The sequence below is a fragment of the Dermacentor silvarum genome, chromosome 1, assembly GCF_013339745.2.
Source record: "Dermacentor silvarum isolate Dsil-2018 chromosome 1, BIME_Dsil_1.4, whole genome shotgun sequence".
NCBI lineage: Eukaryota > Metazoa > Arthropoda > Arachnida > Ixodida > Ixodidae > Dermacentor > Dermacentor silvarum.
The window spans coordinates 377,793,196-377,809,139 of record NC_051154.1 but is presented as its reverse complement, the minus strand read 5'-3'; the positions used below and the strand labels follow the sequence as shown (position 1 = coordinate 377,809,139).

Here is a 15,944-nt window from a genome sequence, read left to right as displayed (position 1 = left end):
CAGACCTATATATAGTACAGAGAGGTGAATGAGGTGAGTTAAGAGTGAATTGATGGTGAATAAAAGGGGTTTAGTTGGCTGATGGTAATCAAACGAAAGGTAATGATGAGATACAGTGAGCTAAGATAATAAAGAGTAAATGAAAGTGAAATAAGCGCTGAGAAAAAGGTGAATCAAGTGGTGGTAGGTTGAATCAAGAGTGATGAAAATTTTAAATTTGGAGTAATAGAGCAAATCAAGTGTGATGGAAGTAAAACCGAGATGATAGAGTGAATGAAGGTGAACCAAGCAGTGATAGGCTAAATCAAGAGTGAATCAAGTGTGAATTAAGAGTGAATCAAGAGGTTATGGAGTGGGGGAATGACCTGCAAAAATGTATATGTGAGATTTGAGGGACCAATCAGTGAGAGTGACTCAGCAAAAAAAGTGTTTAGTCGGTTCGAGTTTGGTGAATCATAGGAAGGGGACTTGCAAAAAAATGATTTGCAAAAATGACTAAATTCTGGTTTCAGAGTGATGATAGTTCAGAAAAAAAAAGTGGTGATGTCATTAGGTTAGCGGCGCTCGGGCTTTCGCCTCCAAGTCGTCTTAGTCGTAGCATAAGGGACCCCTAGTAATTTTTGTAATTGGTTGGTGAATGGATTGCTTTGGTTTTTCTTTGCAAATGATACCCACCTAAACAGATAATTTATCCGTACCGACGTAATTCGAGCAAGAAGTGTAGCCATTTTTCTTAAGTGTTCAAGTATAAAAAAAGACACTGTACAATGGCAAATATACTGTACGGTAGCAAACAATTAAACAGCACAGAGTGAACCGAATGCATACTCAAAGGCTGTGTGCTTCAGCTGCCCTGTAGTCAACGCACGTGATTTGTGACGCATGCGCAGAGCAACGGCTAGTCGTCGATAAAGGCGGGAGGTCAGGTCACACGAGCTGTTGAACAACGTGAGTAGTCATACCGGAGTCATAATATCGTACGTTTGACAGTTTTACGCCACAAGATACAATCTCCAGCCCACTCTAAGCAATATCGAGAAAAATGCACAGGCGGGTCACCAGAGTTGCGCCGGCTGGCGCTGTCTTCTAGCATTTTTTTGCGCAAAAGTGTGATTTTTGTCCAAGTTAGTTTTTACAGCGAAGCTGTTAAGGGCTCACTCTTCGATGGTCGCGTCCGGATGTAGAAAAAAAACTCTCGTTAGCCGTATGCTGTATGTGCGAGTGAAAGCACGCGAGGGCGAGGGACGCGCGCTTTCACGGGGAGCGAACGCACGGCGGAGAGCAAACGCGACTTTCCAGTGGAAGGGAAGCGGTGGGCGAGGAGGGCATCGAGGTACCCTAGACTGTGCGTGTGCGTGCACGCTCTCCCACTGCGGCTCATGCATGCACGCAGCCCTACCGGCCTCTGCCGCCTGTGCCACCATATCTGGGCTCTCGCCCACCTCTCCCCTAACAGTGTCCACAACGGCGTTTAGCCATTCCGTCACGTAGGCATCGCGCTAGCGCTCTTATCAGTTGCCCTTACGACTCGCCATGTCCCGGCCGCCCGCGTGCCGTTCGTTCGGAGAAACAACGCAACGAGCGACGGCGAACTGGCGACTCAATCTCACACTTGAAAGGAGTACATTGGGGAGGCAAACCGTATCTTGAAACCGATCTGCAACACGGCTCCTACCTTTGTATGCGCTGTGCTTTCGCCGCTCAGTTTCCGTTGAAGCGATAGACCACATGAACATTCGCCCGCTGCTGCTGGCGCGCTTGCTCAAGCCAGCGTTTTGACAGCGGTTGTGTGCGGTCACACAAAAACGCGCAGAACTGTTGTCGACGGCGGCGGCGTTTTGCCCGTGTTCGCACCGAACGCGTGTGGCGTTGGTGACGTGTTTATGAAGAACGCGCCAACTTTTGTCGTACAACCTATGGCGGTGTACCGTAGCGACCATAAGGCCATGGTCCCTGTGGTCACTAAATAAGTGAAGTGAAATAAGTGAAGTCTGTAATTTTAGGTGTAGGTTACAGGCCTCCTCGCAATAGCGCCGACTTCGCTCGTAATCTAAACAATGCACTAAACGTGGTTTGCTCACGCTATCCTAATGCCGACCTTCTTCTTTTTGGAGACTTTAACTTACCAGACATTGATTGGCGCAACACAGTACCCTCCCTAGTAAACCAAACCGAAGCGAGAGATTTTCTGGACGTTTGCCTCAACTTTAATCTAACACAACTCGTATCAGAGCCAACCCGCGTCACCCAAGACACTGCAAACATTTTAGATTTAGTACTGGTCAACCGTCCAGATAGTTTGTCGTCCATCACCTTTCTTAGAGAAATCAGTGATCACAAGGTCATCCATGCTTCTTTTCGCTTTGCTCCAGCTCTGCGGCAGAAGCGCGAGAAAACTATACACTTATACGACAAAGGTAATTATGATGCAATATGTGAACATTTACAGGATTTTCTACCTTCCTTCCAAGATGCGTTTCATAACCGCAGCATTCATGAAACTTGGCTGATATTCAAAGAAAAAATAAACAACTTAACGAACCGGTTCATACCAAAAATTACCTTTCGAACGCATGAACAAAAACCATGGTTTAACAATTCGTTAAAAAGGCTAGAAAACAAGAAGAAACGCATGTATCGCACCGCAAAATGCAGGACGAACACGTGTGCATGGGAAAAATACTACGCTGCTGAACGCGCATACCTATCAGTAATTCGCAAGGCGAAAGATGCATTCTTTGGTGATGACCTTCGGAAACTTTTAATCAATAACACAAAAAAAATCTGGCAGGTGATAAACCCTCAAGAAAGGCGCAGTGTAACACTTACCAATGACGAAGGTGAAACGGTCGACGATGTAGAGTGCGCGAACCTTTTTAATGCAGCTTTTGTATCTGTATTTACAGAAGAGCCTACCACGTCCCCGTTTTCTTCGCGTACTAATGCATCAAGTGTTATGCCCACCATTACATTTTCACAGGAAGGTATCTCATCGTTAATTGACAATCTTAAACTCACATCGTCGGCCGGCGTGGATAACATTAATTCGAAACTGTTAAAGAATACTAAACATGTCGCCGCGGTGTTCCTGTGTTTGCTATTCTCGCAGTCACTTTCAACTGGAGACATACCATATGACTGGAAGGTGGGGAGGGTTGTTTCCATCCACAAAGCAGGTGACAGGAATTGTCCGCTTAATTATCGCCCCATTTCATTAACGAGTGTGCCCTGTAAGCTCATGGAGCACGTCATGTACAGATAGAATCACACTTGTCTAGAGCAGTCGAGCGGCCGGCTGCGGGCTGCAACAGCGCCGCGTACCGGCAGTCGCTGGGTTCGAGATATGTTGGATGCAAGCGCCAAAAGCCTGCACGCGGCATGTGCACTTGCGGCCTATCTGCGATGTCAGCCTGTAAATTTGATCATAAGAGATAGTCAGTTATCTTAGTTTTTTTTTCTTCTCCTTTTTTTTGTATTTTGCTTGCTGTCGCTTGTGGAACGACCGCTGTCCGTGATAAGCGTGGATGTGCAACGGAATGCATGCACTGGCTCTGAGAACTACACATGATTCAAGATAAAAAATGGCAATGATTCATCGGCGTCTCGGTGAATGGTGACGTTAACGCCAATTGGCACATGAAGTGATAGACGCAAACGACGACTGACGCGAAGTAAAACGCATTTTTTGGTATGTTATCAGCTGCGGCGGCGGCTGCACGCGACGAAGCAGGCAGCGAATAAGCGCAGATCTCGCCCACCCACGTTCGTGAAAAAATCTACAGGCCGATAACAGAAATGGCCGTGAGAAGCCATGCCGCATGCAGGCTTTTGGCGCTTGAATCCAACATATCTCGAACCCAGCGACTGCCGGTAAGCGGCGCTTCTGCAGTCCGCAGGCGGCCGCTCGACTGCTCTAGACAAGTGTGATTCTATCTGTACACAGAAATCATGAAGTTTCTTGACTCGAACAAATACTTTCATTCATCACAGCATGGGTACCGCAAGGGCTTTTCCTGTGAAACACAACTGGCCATTTTCCTGCATGATATTCACACCAACTTAGATTCTAACCTCCAAACAGACGCGATATTTCTAGATTTTGCAAAAGCGTTCGACAAGGTACCACACCAACGTCTACTACTAAAACTTTCTCTTGCGAACCTTAACCCCGACATTTTGCGATGGATTGAAGCGTTCTTGACAAACCGATCTCAGTTCGTTACAGTTAACAACCGCGCATCTAACCCTCTACCAGTGACTTCCGGTGTACCGCAAGGATCTGTTCTTGGACCTCTACTCTTCTTAATATACATCAATGATCTACCCCTGCACGTGTCTTGCAACGTCCGTTTGTTCGCAGACGACTGTGTCATTTATCGAACTATTACTAGCACATCTAATCAAGACTTACTTCAGGAGGACATTAACTGCTTACAGCAATGGTGCGACCGTTGGTTAATGGAACTTAATCCTAAGAAATGCAACTTGATGGTATTTTCTCGTCGGCGCGATACATTTTCTTACCAATACACAATAATATTCCCGTGTGTTCTGCGCAGTCTTACAAGTACCTAGGTGTTACTATATCTGACTTATCCTGGCGCACACACGTCAGTAATATCATTTCATCTGCTAACAAATCACTGGGTTTTCTCAAGCGTCATCTAAAACGTGCCCCCAAACCTGTTAAACTACTGGCCTACCAGTCAATAGTCCGACCAAAACTGGAATATGCATCCGCAATATGGAATCCACGCCAAACATACCTCATCAACGCACTCGAAGCCGTCCAAAACCGCGCCGCAAGGTTCATCCATTCTAATCATTCATATGACGTGAGCATATCTTACTTAAAGAAAGAATTGAATTTACGCGCCGGCGCACTGGAACCCTTTCACTTTTTCATAAGTTCTATCACACCTCGCTTAATCAACCACCCTATATCCTACCCGCAGCCCGAACATCTCATCGTACACGACACACTTTTCAAGTGGGCCGCCCTCGCATGCGCACTGTCACCTTTTCCGTCTCATTCTTTTGCCTTGCCGCTACAGATTGGAACAACCTGCCCCACCAAATCGCCGCCATCACTTGGCCTCGTACGTTTATGGAGAGTGTCACTGCGCACTTTTCACAATGAAAGTGACTTGTGTTAACATACTTATATGCTCGTGCAATTTAGTTTGTATTATTTAGGTCTATGTGTTTGCACTGACGTATGTAACACTTTAACTCATGTAGTTTTCTTTTGTTCTTTTATTGTTTTCGTGTTCATTTCTGTATTATACAAATTATGTACTAATGTATTCCCACCCCTTATGTAATACCCCTGTCAAGGGGTCTTTAAGGTATTAAAATGAAATGAAATGAAATGAAAACCACCGGATCATATATAATTCTCATTGTTTAATAGTTCTAATAACACCATCACATTGTTAAAGTCATAATTGCAAATACGTAATTCCCACCATAGTACAGCTTCGCTGGTATTCCATTCATGAAAGCCAAATTCAAACATATTTCGTTTAGTTTTGTTTTTTCTTCACCGTTAGGTCGCCCTTTCCGGCTTATTTAGAAGGCGAGAGTAAAAATTACGCGGGGACAAATATTGTCATTTGTGCTTGAGCCATTCGTAGTTTCTTTGAAACCAGCCTGCCGAAAGCACCGGCATAAAGTGGTATGCTCAATTTTACGACGACCCAGCATCGGAATACGGCGCGTATTAAGACGCGAAATGGTGAGACAGCTCCCACAAGAAATGCGAGCACCTTTTCTTAAAAGTTTTCTCAGTAAATCATGAGGTTCCGAATGAGGCTTTTCCGTTGTGGTTACATGTTTTCGGACAACTCAGAAAAAACGTCACCGAAGTAGACTTGTTGTCACCTAACAACCAAGCACAAGAATGATTTTTTTTGTTTTTTTATTGAAAATAAAATAAAAAAGTAGAACTAGTCACCCGATAGTGATAATATTTATCGGCGCACTGCCAAATTGCCTGCGCACGGAGCTGAAGACAAACAGCATGCCACCCCAACGCAATGCGGACTTCGTGCGGGCTGAAGTCCAGGCACTTTCAGGCAGTGTAACACCACATCACACCGCATGTTGTTTGAAAGCCTAGTGAACAAGTCAACGCAGGAAGTCTTCGGCGTTCCTCCGCGTCACTTGAAGCATTATGTGCCGAGCCGGATTCACTGCGACCGCCGGGACGATAAATTTCAAGGGGTCCTCGGTCTCTTTGCACACACTGAAAACGTATGTCGGGACGAGCTTCGCGAGCACCGTCTTCACTTCGAGCAGCGCAAACCGGCGCCCCACGCACTCGCGAGGTCCCCAAGCCGAACGGCACGTAGGCCGCCGGATGCCTTCGTTCTCCACGCGCCGCGTCTGAAGCCAATCGATCCAGAATGAACCTATGCGCCTCGGGCCATACGTCGGAATTGTGGTGAATGTGCCAGGTGGACAGGATGACGTGTGATCCCGCAGGAATGGTGTAGCCCGAAAGCGTGATGTCCTTGTCGCACACCCTCGACGTGAAGAGGACGAGCGGAGGATAGAGCCGCAGGCACTCGCTGATACCCATGTCCATTCGCTTGAGTTTGTGCACGCCTTCGTAATCGAGCTGCCTAGAGTTCACCGCTAGCTGGGAATTCAGCTCCTGGAACAGCTTGTCGGGATGCCGGGCCAGCTCGTAGAGAAGGAAGGCGAGCGTCGTGGCCGTCGTCTCGAATCCTGCGACAAGGAAGAGAAAGCAGTTTGCCAGCAGGTGCTTGTCGGTAATTTCAACTTCTCCGCAGTTCCGACGAGTGGTCTCAGCTTTCGCCTCTAGCATCAACTGAACAATGTCCGCGGTGGTCTGGGTCGTGTCATCCAACTCGGCGGCGTGGACACTGATGACCTTGCGGAGGCTGTCAGTAATTAGGCGGAATAGCCTGCCGTAGCTCATCAGCGGAAATACCCAAGCGTAGACCTTTCGAAGGATGGGAAGGGCCACGGCGGAACCCATCACATGTTCGTCCACTTCCAGGAGTATTTTCAGGAGGCGTTTCATGATGGGGTTTTCAAGATCCCCTTGACAGTCAACCTGCAGTCATGTTTGTACAGACCAACGCCGAAAGGTTACCGTTGTTTTAACCCTGCAGCACGTTTGCACTTTCACAAAGCTCCCTTTACGAAGCCGAAGATGCCCACAGCTGATATTATGAACAAGATTTATCCACGGCCTACCGCCAATTTTCTTAATAAAACACATCGGGAACTAATTTATGCCGTTATACATGCTTTTTTTTTTACTTTGAACACCTTTTTAAACAATTAAGCTTTGAGAATGTATTCAAATTACGTAACTGCGGGTGTATTGCATTACCAGACAGACATCATTTGCGATAAAAACCAAAGGCAATCCATTCATTAACTAAATTATATCACTTAACTTAATTACACGTTTTAAGGGAAAATTACATATCGAAAGGTTGAAAGGAATTGTCATGACAGTTTAGTACCACGTTTCTACATTTCAAAATGTCCTTGCAGACTGAAATAAACGCCGTTGAGTTTACTGTATTACGAACGTGCGGCCGCGAAGCTCGGTTCGCGTAAAATCAAGCTACCGTCATGCTTACCTCTTTCTACTAGGGTGGTGCCGATTGGAGCTCTGCACAACTTCCGGTTGAATGTATAGCAATTTCGAAGAAGGAATAAGGCAGGCCGCTTTATCGCGCTGTATGGCGAAGTTTCATTTTACGCCACCCTCCTATATATGTCACAAGGGGGTTGGACGGCGGGCCGCTCTTTGCGGCCCCACTGCTTAAATGAATTGAATTGAACGAATAATTTGAGGGCAGTTATTTCGGCCTACATGGCCATTTTAAAAGGTAGAAACACAGAATTAGACGCTTATGGCGATGTCCTTTAACTTTTCAGTATAAACGTGTGACGATGTTGTAACTTTTCAATATAAACGTTTGTCTTAAAGTTTATAATTAAGAAGTTAATTGATATAGCTTAATTTGTGATTACACTGCTTTGATTGTTCTTTCAAGTGATGCCCGCTGGAGAAGTAGTTCATGTGCGCTGACGTAACTTCAGCAAACTCTGTGGGCTTAAGAAAAATGTTCAAAGTGAAAAGAAAGGAAAACACTGTATATGCATCCACAATTTACGTAAACTTCTCTGCATATGAAATATTGACTTAATTATGTGGTATTACGTGCCAAAACCCCGATTTGATTATGAGGCACGCAGCAGTGGCGTAGGCACGCAAGATTAATTTTGACCCTCAGGGGATCCTTAACGTGCCCTCTAATGCACGGGATACGAGCGTTATTGCATTTCGCACCCATCGAAATGCGGTCGCCGCGGCCGGGATTTGATCCCGCGACTTCGTGCTTAGTACCGCAACAGCCGCTAAGCCCACCACGGCGCGTGCACTTGAAATATTAAATTTAGATTGCTTTCCTTGAGTAATGCGAGCCAACGTGCGAATCAGGCATCAGTTTTCTTTTTTTATTATTATATATCTAAAATTTCAAAACTTCTTGAAAACACCCGATTCGCAAATTGTCAGCTCCTTAACTAAAATAGAAGTTAGAGTTATGGGGTCCATATTTACAACAAAAAAAGAGAGAAAAAGAACCGAGGACACCTAAGCACTTCTTATGAGTTGTGAATGCGAAAGCATTAATGTCCAATTGAACGCCGTTGAGCTGTTTTTCGAGTTATGAACTCCTCGCGGGGAAGTGAGCACGTTGAGACGCTTGGCCAACGCCTCCTAGATAGCACAAGGCCGGTGCACTTCGATCCGCGACGTCATGCCACGTTGCCCGACTGTCATACAATCTAATCGGGAGGCCCCCGAGTAAGCCGCGGTGATTTGGGCGTCACCGCTTTCTTCACGCCGGGCTTGGCAATCGAGATTTTGGTCCAACTAACATGACGACATAAAGCAGAGTTCACAGGCCTGCTATCTAGGAGACGTTAGCTTGGCGCGTTTTATTGCGATAGCAATTATATGGACACTCAAAAGCAGATTTCTGCCGTCGGCGTCGCCGTCGCCGTCGCCGTCGCCGTGAGGTTCCGTATGACGTCATTTGGAGATGAAATCGTCGCCGCGCGCCGAACGCTGTATGTGCGAGTGAAAGGGCGCGAGGGGCGCGTCTTTCACGGGGAGTGAACGCGCGGCGGAGAACAAACGCGCGTTCTGCGCCGTGCTCGCTTAAGGGCTGCAGAAGTAGGCGTCTCTTTTCTCCTTTACAATCACCATATATGTAGAGCAAACGCGCCTTCTTCAGACGCGCGAGAGGCCGTGGGGGAGGGGGAGGGAAGGGAGGCGACGTTTAGCTGCGGCACCAAGTGCCTATTTATATCAGAGGCTCCAGCAACAGTCCCAACGCCGCACGCATTTTGAGCTAACGCGGGCAAAACGCCGATGGCGTCGACAACAGTTCTGCGTGTTGTTGCTACCAAAGCCGCTCACCTTACTTCGTATGACATTGCTGTGTTGCTATCGCATTCATTGCTTCGCCCTTAGGGCGAAACTGTGACATTTTTTATTTGGCCTTACCGAGGCGCAGTTAGAGCGCAGGCGCAACTTTGCGCGGACAAGGAACGCGCGGATAACACAGGCTTCTGCGAGTGAAGGTGACGTGGCGTCACGGCGACGCCCTCCACTCTCACGTAACACTTGGCGCGCTGTCGCGGTAGCATGTGTTCCCTGTCGCCTGCTCTGCTCTGTCGAGGCGCGCTCATGACGTGGCGTCGCAGCCAATAGGAATTTAGGCGCCTTTTTTTGCTTGTCCAGACGATAGACGCCAGCTTTTTCAGTTCTTAAGCTAGAACTGTTCGTAAGAGCAGATTTCAACCAATTGTGATACTGGACATCTGATTAGCGAGGGCGGCTGGCCGACGCCAAACAGCACTTACGAACGAGAAACTCAGTGAATTCAGCCCCTGAACTCTACACATTATAACGTTTGTTAAAACAAATTCTCCGTTCAAAATTGAATATTTTGGGATATTCTACTCTGCAAACGAGAGTTTTGCTTATCTTTTTAGCTCTATAGTAAGTGCAATTTAAGGTCTCGATTTTTCTCATATCAGCGCTTCAGAGAGAATGAGAGAGAGAGATAACTAAAAGGAGTAAAGTACAGAGAAAAAGCGAAGTTTAGCGTGCACTTCAGTGCAACATACAGTATTCTGGTTGAGGGGTCTGATGTGAAGACAGACAAGAAGCGAGGCAGGTGAAACAGAATAGATACACAGGTCGCAAGAAACGCGCGGAGAGTTAAAGGCGTTCCTTCTCGGCCACGCGTTTCATGTGCGGCACACAAAACAATGCGCTCGAGAGCAGTTGGTGCACAAGACGAGTTATCACGCTGTGAACGGGTTTCTCCGTACGGCGCTGCGGCAACGACAGTGCAAACGAATGCGTTTTCTTCATATGAAAGGTCGTCAGAAGAGTCAATTAACTATTCATGGGTACGAAAATTCAGCTCAAATACAAGGGACAAAGAAGAAAATACATCACACGAGCGCCGTCTCGCGAAAGGGAGCGTGTCGTACATTTCCTTCTTTGTCCCTTGTGTTCGCGCTGAATTTTCGTACTCATGAATCCAACATTCCAACTAGCCCAAGTAGCATCCTTGATTGAGTTAACTATGTTTTGCGTGACAAAATGCAAATGCGAAAATGTATGAACAAACTGTGATACATGATGCAGGAATAAATTTTTCGTGCGTGTTTTAACGTCTCAAAGCGAATTACCGGCTATGCGACGAAGTTACGAGATGGTCAGATATACTCTGAGCTAATTTCTAGCAGCTGGGGCTACTTCACGCCCACCTACATACGCGGGCATTTTTTCCATTCAACTCCTACCAGACTACGGCCGCGGGAATTGAACTTGCGACCTCGGTCGTGCTCAGAAGCAGAACGTCGTATAGCAGTGAATCACTGAGGTGGTTTCGTGCGCATAGTCTTCGCGCATTTCCCTTGCCTTTTCAATTCGCGCATTTAATACTTTTCATTAGTGGAGATGTCTGATGTTTTGCTGTTCCGTTATCTTTTTCCCTTTTACGTGAAGGCTCTTCACCTGCCAGGCGAGAGCACACTTGGTGATGACGTCCATAGAGAGCGCCTGGGAGAGCTGAGTGACGTCAAGAGTAGAGCGACCAGAGGACAGCCTCTCCGATATCACGTCGATCAGAGTGTTGCCACAGTCGTTCATCACGTGCGACATTAGATTCATCTTGGTGGTGCTGAAGGTCGGATTGAGCACCGAGCGCACTCTCTTCCACTCGTCACCTGCCAAAGAAACAGAGCACAGTCATCATTAACAGTGAAGAAACTCCCGCACAATAAATAAGTAAGTGAGTAAATAAATAAATAAATATTCTCATCGCTTTTCTCCGTCATCTCTTTCCGTGCTCGGTCCACTGTTGCGCTGTGCAGATCATCATGCAATACCAGCTAGGCCCGGTCTTACACGTTGCAAAATTCTAAACGGCATTTTCTTAACTTCTGTACCGCGGGAATAGCGGCGTTTTGCAGCCGTAAAACAAACAAATAAACAAACAAGAAAGGAATAAAAAATGAAACACTCCGCGCGAGCCGATTATTGAGTGGGCGCATCTTGCGCGTAGCCATTGACACAGATCAAGAGCGTATGTTCGACACCGTTCATGAAACAAGGCGCAGAAGTTCGACAACACTTTGAGCCAGAAGATGTCGCGATGAAAGGATGCACAGAAGGGAACAACCTCACTAGGAACGCATACTCCCCGTTTGTATAGAAACGTTTCCAGTATATGGTGTTCGAGTATTAGACATTTCCTATACGAATCAAATATCTTTTGCTACATGAGTCAGTTAACTTGAGAAATAAATAGGGCTTCAATTGGACTTAGTTGGTACGTATCTCGGTTAACTGCGCTGGAACCTTTTAAACAAAAACAATAATGTGTGCATTTGTACGTGTGCAGTGCGTGCGTGTGTTCGTGCGTGCAAACATGTTTTTACGTCCGATACTTTATATTGCGATAGCAATTATATGAACATTCCAAGCGCATTTCTGCCGTCGCCGTCACCGTGAGATTGCGTATAAAGTACAACGGCGAAAAAATCGTCCCCGCGCGCCGTACGCTGTGTGTGCGAGCAAAAGCGTACGAGGGTGAGCCGGCAACCGTGGCTCAATGTAGCGTACGAAGGAGGAAAATGAAACGTCTAGTAACTAACTAATTATTACTTTACTAACTAATTAGATAAGCGTGCTGTCACGCGCGCACGGGTAAACATGAAAACATCTCGTTTGATGACCGCGGAAACTCACTGTGAAAACGCCGGAGCGAGAAAGCGCGCCAGCAGCGAACTAAACGTCGAAAGCACAGCACATTCGAAGCTATATATAACGGCACTCGGCGCATGCACTTTGTCCCCATCGCAGATTGCTTTGAAGATGAGGCCCGCGCGGTCGCGCTGTGAGCAGCAGCCGACGGCGCAGAACGCACTCCCCCCCCCCCCACCCTCCCCTCCTCTCCGTCGCCTCGCCTCCGTGCCTCGCGCGCGAAAGAAGACAGCGCGCTCTAGTAACGTTGGGTAGGCCGGAAGCGCGCTGTCTTCTTTCGCGCGCGAGGCAGTTAGGTTCTTAACAAAACGTCAGCTTTTGCATTGAAGCACAAAATTAACTGGAACGCCAATGCATTTCTCTGCAAAGTTCGGGAATTAATATCCCGCAACCGGTGTCATCCCGAGAATTCGTTCCAAGTGGATGCGCCTTGCATTACATATAGCGACAAGCCTTCTGGTATAAGACTGCTAGATACAAGACTACTAGATAGCTGCGAAATGTGACTTTCACCCTGTACAGCTGGAAAACATTGTTTACATACATCTAAACTGTAAAGGAAGTAGCGAAGTATAGTACTTTGTGCCTATAGGACAGTGTAGTATACTGCAACGTACTGGTCCATTTTCTACACTTTTTACCTGCGTTAGCACTATATCCGGTGATTAAACCAGGTTTTTTTACATTTTACCACGACATTTGCATTGCTTTCTTTCGAGCGTCTCATTACTCGTTGTTTACGTTACAAGCCGTGAGCGTTATAAACTACTGAAACAGTTTTGTAGCACTTACAGAGATAGGCAATACCCCGGATTTACAACCAATGTAGAAATTATGAAGGTTCGATGGCAATTTAAAAGTATCGGAAAGGCGAACAAAAAAGAGAGCGCCTGAGAGCGCCTTCGCCATGTATCGTGTATAAGCACCGATTCTTTTGCCGTACATATAAGAAGATAGCCACCTCATCGGCGAAACCTTTTCGAATGTATCTATGCGGTTAGGGTAGCTTCTTCATAAGTTCGCGTGCCGCAGAACTTGGCGCTATGAAAGCACGTTCAGCTGGCGATTGCTCTTACTTTCAACAAAATTTTGGACATTATACTGGTGGCTCAATGATAACCTTACCATCACTGCATTGCAAAGTTCTGCCTACTGTTTCAGCCGGAAAAGCGCTGTGCCGCGAATGATTCATGCTGGTGGCATATTGATCACTGATTTCATCATCCTTACTGCCACAGTATGAATTTCAACCAAAGAATCTAGACCGATGAGGCAAACTCACACTCCCTCATCAGGAGTGTGAGTTTGGTTTTAAATTATCTTCAGCATTTGTGAAGCTTTGTTTGCAAAAGCCAGAGCAATGGAACTTCTACCCTCCCAACAAAAAGGAACAAAACAGTTTATGTGACACTTTATATTTCACTTTTTGGACGGCAAGCAGCTTATAGGTGTCTTCAATTTGGCTGCACATTCTGCACAAGTTCAGGGAGCGCAGCACTTTCGTATTCGTTTTTTCCGGTGCAGCACTTACTTACTGTACTCTCATTTCTTCTGCGAGAGTGTACACCGATTTCTGGGCGCGAATTCACGACTGCCCTGCACGCACTCGATAGAAGGTGCAGCGAAAGCATAGCAATATGTCTGCAGTCGAGCTTCGAGCAGACGGCTGCAGCCAGCTTGTGGCGTTGTGTCGACGGCGCTTAGCGAAATGTTTTTGCTGTCCGCAACGCCAACTGCCAGTTTCCAAGGCATGGAAACGGCTATACGTTTGCGAAGTGGCAGGCAAATAAAATTACTTAGGCGTCACAATATGCAAGAAGCAAGCTTCCATCAGACATCTTTCGTTATGCGTCTCGCTGTTGCCCATGCTGCCAGGACTCATTCCCCAAAAAACATCCCGCGTCAAAAGATTTTAAATGCGAAGCATTTCTTAGCGAACGTTTGCCATTTTGACAGTATCTATCTATCTATCTATCTAGCCGCCTACGCTTTCATGCTCTCATGGTCGTTTCGTTAACTTGGTATGTACCAAAACTGGCATAGTATGACAAGAGCGTATGACGAACATAAATGATAGGTCATGACATGAATTCCATGACATGCGTGTCATGTAGGTCACGAGAGAGACTAACATTTATTGAGGTAAAAGGGAAGGGATTTAGGAGCTAGATGGGTGGGGCCCCAAGTCCAGGGCTCCACTGGCTTCTGCCGCCAGCCGGACGTGGCGCAGAAGCGCTAGTTGCACTTCCGGGTCTGAGCTAGCGAGGAGTGCCTCCCATTGCTCCGGAGACCGAAAATCTTAGTCATAGCTTTGGCTCTACTGACGCGTCTGCCCTCGTTGTGTTCGGGGTGCATGTTCTTGGGTATCGGTGGAACTGTGAGTTTAGTTCGGATATCGCGTGGTATGTCATGTTTGTCGCCGTGTTGGGTGTGGTAAGAGATGCCGAGATTCTCGAGTATCTGGCGGCCTGACTTAGTCTTGGCCAATCGCTCGTATTGTGATATTTGTTGCGCCTCGATAAGCTCCTCGAGGGTATTGTGTAATCCCAGTTTAAGAAGGAGGTCTGTGCTGGCGTGTTGCGGCAATCCTAGTGCTTGTTTATGTATTCGCCTAATGAGGCTGTTGAGTTTTGCTTTTTCTGCGACGAACCATCGGTGATAGGCTGCCGCATACGTGATCTGGCTGAGTACGAATGATTGGATGAGGCGGAGGATGCTAGACTCTTTCATGCCTTGTGTTTATTGGTGATGCGTTTAATAAGGCGCATCGTGTTCGATACTTTTGCGTCAATGTTGCGAACTGTCTCGCCGTTTGTGCCCTTACTCTCGATGATCAGTCCTAACACCTTAATTTTATCCACGGTTGGTATGATGTGACCGTCGCTTGTCGTGAGTGTTATATCGGCGTGTGTTTGTGCTTGGTGATGTTTGGGTGGTCGGCCCTTGAGTGTAGGGCGATATAGCAGTAGCTCGGATTTCTCCGCCGAACAGGATAGTCCTGTCCCTTGCAGATACCGTTCTAGTGTGTGAATAGCCTCCTGTAATATTTGTTCTATGAATCCATCACTGCCCTCGCATACCCAGAGGGTGATATCGTCGGCATAAAGAGTGTGATGGAGTCCGGGGATTTTCTGAAGTTGTGACGGAAGGCCTAGGAGGGCGAGGTTGAACAGCATCGGAGATATCACGGAACCCTGCGGGGTGCCCACGCTTCCCATGGTTATCTCGGACGATGTGAGCGCTCCTACGGTGATGGTGGCTGTTCTGTCCGTTAGAAATGCTCTGATATAATTGTACGTGCGAAGGCCCAAGTTTAGGGTGTTGATCTGATTAGGATGGTGCTGTGTGTGACGTTATCAAAGGCCTTCTTAAGATCTAGGCCGAGAATGGCCTTAGTGGAGCGGCCTGTGCAGTCTATGATGTGGTGTTTCAGCTGCAGCATGGTATCCTGGGTCGAGAGATGCCTACGGAAGCCGATCATGGTGTATGGAAATAGGTCATTGTCCTCTAGGTAATTTGTTAGTCTATCCAGGAACATGTGCTCCATCAATTTGCCCATGCACGACGTTAAGGAGATGGGCCTAAGATTGTTAGTATTAGTGGT

The 15,944-nt window shown here is 46.9% G+C and overlaps 1 pseudogene; it reads right to left on the bottom strand.

Annotated features, from left to right (window-relative positions):
- Positions 1 to 5,884: 5,884 nt before the first annotated feature.
- LOC119445800 (cytochrome P450 3A19-like) lies at positions 5,885 to 11,330 on the bottom strand (annotated as a pseudogene).
- Between the last annotated feature and the right edge of the window lie 4,614 nt (positions 11,331 to 15,944).